Raw genomic sequence first — 5,360 nt, forward strand, 5'->3', positions numbered from 1 at the left:
AGTAAAAAAATGGCCTGGTCACTGGGGTGGTTTAACACCGCAGTCCTTAAGTGGTTAATTAACACTCTGGACTTAGATCAATCTGACATGCAAATAATTAATCCAATAAAACAGGGAGATAGAAACAACAAGAGTACCATAGCGCTCATTGTCAGGAAATGACATGCACCAGCCTAAAGGCAACAAGATTTGCAAAACTGCTAACAATCTAGAACTTAGACTTTGGATTACCAAACACAGCCAAAACGAGTAAACAACATGACAGGAATATTGTCTCCTAGTCAGGGATGAACATAAGGTCACAGACTTTTGAAACACTTTGTATCACTTGCTCAAAACGTGATCAATAAGGAAATCAAAGGCCGTGCACAGTCCTGTTCCCACATAGGACAAACATGCACAATTTGTTTCTGAGATACTCTCCTGAAATAACTCTTTTATTCGCTTTATAATCGGGAAGGCATGCAATAAAAAGTTTGAAAAAACAAAACAATGCTGTTAATAAACTGTATTGCATTATTGCTACATACTTAAAGGACCACTATCACAAAAACCATAACTTTTAAAATACATGTAAACACATTCAAATAAGAAATACATTTCTACCAGAGTAAAATGAGCCATACATTTATTTTCTCTTATGTTGCTATCACTTATAGTAGGTAGTAGAAATATGACATAACAGGTTTTGGAGTAGCCCATCTTCTCATGGGGGATTCTTAGGGTTTTCTTTATTTTCAAAAGCACTTAGCAAATGGCGGTTTCTCTGTCCAACTGCCAAAAACTGTGCAGTGAGCAGGGAGGCTGGCCAGCATCTTTGTATAAAGCCTTTTCAGAGAGTGTCTTTAAGAAGAATAAAAGCCTTGCTGAGAATCCCACATGAAGAGATGGACTAGTCCAAAACATGTCGGTTATCTCCGATTTCTACTACCTACTGGAAGTGACAGCAACATGGGAGAAAAGTCTTTATAGCTCATTTTACTCTGGAAGAAATGTACTTCTTATTTGTATGTGTTTACATGACTTTTAAATTTTACATTTGTTCGCGATAGTGGTCGTTTAAGACAGATGTGGTACCTGCTTCCTGACCTCATGATTTGCTGCTGCTGTTGCTTTCCACCATTCACATATACTGCGTGGATAAGTAGTTTTTGGCACTAAAATTTTGAATGAGGAGTTATTTGTGTCAAAGTATCCTTTGCAGTTATCCCTGAAAGGAAACCCTCAACTGTGAGAAACATGGAGACAGGCATATTTATTTCCTTTTAAACAATACAGATTACCCGGCTTTGGCTGTCCTGCTGACCCTCTGCCTCTATACCCTAAACAAGCATCTGCAGATCAGGTGCTGCTCTGACTGAAGTCTGACTGGATTATCTGAATGCTTGTTTCATGTGTGTGATTCAGACACTGCTGCAGCCAGAGATCAGCAGGACTGCCAAGCAACTGGTATTGTTTGAAAGAAAACAAATATGGCAGAGTTCTGCAACCTTCTACTCAAAGCCCTCCAACAGTACGTTTTAGGGCCTATTTCTACTACACGGGGATTCTGGATGTGAATTTCCGCATCCAAAATGCAACACACGTTTGTGAATGTAGCTGTTTCCAGTCAATGCAAATTTTTGGACGTGTTGCGGTGCAGAAAAAATCTGGATGGTATGCTACTTTTTTTGCATGCGGTTGTAATCTCTATGTGAATTCACGCTAATATAAGTCAATGGGGCCACATATATCCACGTTACAAATGCGTAAATCCGTGTTCCGAATGCGGATTTACCCAGCAAGCACAGCGTTATTTCCAAGTTAAAATATGCTAATGAGTTGCTGGGGCTGGGCAGTACACATGACATGTGATGTTGCTAGGCACTTTTGAAATTGCAATGCAAATTTATGCATGAAAATGTGTATGCGATTTTAAAAACGGATGTGGATTTCCGGACGCAATTGAAACGCGTGCTAGTGGAAATAGGCCCTTACACACACAAAAAGAAAAAAAAAACCCACAAGAATTCAGAGGTGGGGTAATTAGTGTCTCAGCATTCTGATTAGCTACCTCTGCAATTCCACAAAACACGTGCTGTTGGTGAGCCTTGAGGACAGGGTTGGGAAACACTGATCTAGTGGTTATTGGGTTTTTGTAAATGCCTTGCAGCTCATCTTTAACCCATCATAAGAGCAACAGGGTTAAAGGGCCCATACACTAGTCGATTTCAGCCATCGATCGATCGTTTGGAAATCGATTTGATCGAATCAGCCAAATCGATTTCGATCGACTTGATCTATCTTACTTGAAGGATACTACAGCCCACAGGCTGTGGTAAAACAAATGCTGCACTGTGTAGGGGAAGAAAATGACATACTCACCGCTTCCCTCGCTCCCTGCCTTCAGCCCCCGGTCTTCTCCTACAGCTGCCGGTACCGGCCGACTCTTCTGACCCCTGACCCGGACATACTGCGCTTCACATGTGCAGCATGTTCTGTAATCTTCCATTCTGCCGTCGCAACATGACGGCAGAAGAACGGACACTCCCCCGCCTCCTCCCTTCCCAGCGTGTGCTCTCCACTATAAAGCTAGCGTGACATGCTAGCTGGAGTCACGCTGGGAGCGGCGATTTGGAGAGAGAGCGGAGGGGGAGTGAGTTGGGATGGACGGGGAAGTGGGCACTTTCAATAATATTAATAAGTGCCCACTTTCCCCGTCCATCCCAACTCACTACCCCTCCGCTCTCTCTCCAAATCGGCGCTCCCAGCGCAACTCCAGCTAGCATGTCACGCTAGCTTTATAGTGGAGAGCACACGCTGGGAAGGGAGGAGGCGGGGGAGTGTGGGCTGTGGTATCCTTTAATGGAAAATCTCGATCGATCTGCTGCCAGCCGATATATAGTTGAGAGTTCAGGCTCAGAGTTGCATTGGATCTAATGGTCCAATAATGCATTTAGATCGATTTCCAATAGATTTCATTCTCAAATCTATTGGAAATCTGTTCCTAGTGCGTGGCACACATCAGATAGATTCCTGTCAGATTCGACTTGACAGGCATGTGACAAAAATCTATCTGATGGTCGAATTTGCTGCAAATCTATAAGTGTATGGCTACCTTAAGAAGCCATATGTCTTAAGATTAAATAATCAAGTAAATACATGCTTCAAGATAAAATAAAATAAAAAGTAATCACATGCCTCCAGATAAATGGATCAAGTAGTCACATGCCTCCAGATAGTCTAGTAATCACATGCCTCCAGATAAAGGAATAAAGTAGTCACATGCCTCCAGATAGTCGAGTAATCACATGCCTCCAGATAAAGGAATAAAGTAGTCACATGCCTCCAGATAGTCTAGTAATCACATGCCTCCAGATAAAGGAATAAAGTAGTCACATGCCTCCAGATAGTCTAGTAATCACATGCCTCCAGATAAAGGAATAAAGTAGTCACATGCCTCCAGATAGTCTAGTAATCACATGCCTCCAGATAAAGGAATAAAGTAGTCACATGCCTCCAGATAAAGGAATAAAGTAATCACATGCCTCCAGATAAAGGAATAAAGTAGTCACATGCCTCCAGATAGTCGAGTAATCACATGCCTCCAGATAAAGGAATAAAGTAATCACATGCCTCCAGATAGTCGAGTAATCACATGCCTCCAGATAAAGGAATAAAGTAGTCACATGCCTCCAGATAGTCTAGTAATCACATGCCTCCAGATAGTCGAGTAATCACATGCCTCCAGATAAAGGAATAAAGTAGTCACATGCCTCCAGATAGTCGAGTAATCACATGCCTCCAGATAGTCGAGTAATCACATGCCTCCAGATAAAGGAATAAAGTAGTCACATGCCTCCAGATAGTCGAGTAATCACATGCCTCCAGATAGTCGAGTAATCACATGCCTCCAGATAAAGGAATAAAGTAGTCACATGCCTCCAGATAGTCGAGTAATCACATGCCTCCAGATAGTCGAGTAATCACATGCCTCCAGATGAAGAAATAAAGTAATCACATGCCTCCAGATAGTCGAGTAATCACATGCCTCCAGATAGTCGAGTAATCACATGCCTCCAGATAAAGGAATAAAGTAATCACATGCCTCCAGATAGTCGAGTAATCACATGCCTCCAGATAGTCGAGTAATCACATGCCTCCAGATAAAGGAATAAAGTAGTCACATGCCTCCAGATAGTCGAGTAATCACATGCCTCCAGATAGTCGAGTAATCACATGCCTCCAGATAGTCGAGTAATCACATGCCTCCAGATAAAGGAATAAAGTAGTCACATGCCTCCAGATAGTCGAGTAATCACATGCCTCCAGATAGTCGAGTAATCACATGCCTCCAGATGAAGAAATAAAGTAATCACATGCCTCCAGATAGTCGAGTAATCACATGCCTCCAGATAGTCGAGTAATCACATGCCTCCAGATAAAGGAATAAAGTAGTCACATGCCTCCAGATAGTCGAGTAATCACATGCCTCCAGATAGTCGAGTAATCACATGCCTCCAGATAGTCGAGTAATCACATGCCTCCAGATAAAGGAATAAAGTAGTCACATGCCTCCAGATAGTCGAGTAATCACATGCCTCCAGATGAAGAAATAAAGTAATCACATGCCTCCAGATAGTCGAGTAATCACATGCCTCCAGATAAAGGAATAAAGTAATCACATGCCTCCAAATAAAGGAATCCAGTAGTCCCATGCCTCCAGACAGTCAAGTAATCACATGCCTCCAGAGAAAGGAATAAAGTAGTCACATGCCTCCAGATAAAATAATTAAATTGTTTCATGCTTCTAGATAAAAGAATCAGATAATTACACGCCTTCAAATTATTATTATTATTGTTGAATTATAAAGCACCAACATATTCTGTGGAGCATGCTTTCCAGATGAACAAGGCAAGTAATCACATGCCTCCAGATAAAGGAATAAAGTAGTCACATGCCTCCATTTAAACAAGACAAGAGGATGCAGAGGGACCTTGTGAGCTATATGGGGCTGGAGGAAGGCCCGGGTAAGTTCAGAATTCATTTTTATTCTCTGCTCAGGGTCCCTTTTAGCTAGAAGTCAGATAAGGCGTGATTCGCCTTGCAGGGCCATGTGGAGAAATCATATAACAGTTTGCATAAAGAGATTAGAGTGTAAGCAAGAAGTTTTGAATCAGGAGGATACCATTTATTGGCTAACTTAAAAGAATAAGAGTAAGCAAGCTTTCGGCTGTATAGCCTTTGTCGGGCTTGTAGAACATTTTATTTTATATTAAATTGAATGAAATGGTAACACAGGCATTGATCCTACTATATATCAGTGCACTTCAGTTAGTTTGTTCTGAGTAAGCACAACTGTTTGACAAAGCGCTCCATA

This window comes from Hyperolius riggenbachi, chromosome 2 (assembly GCF_040937935.1).
Source record: "Hyperolius riggenbachi isolate aHypRig1 chromosome 2, aHypRig1.pri, whole genome shotgun sequence".
NCBI classification, from domain to species: Eukaryota; Metazoa; Chordata; class Amphibia; order Anura; family Hyperoliidae; genus Hyperolius; species Hyperolius riggenbachi.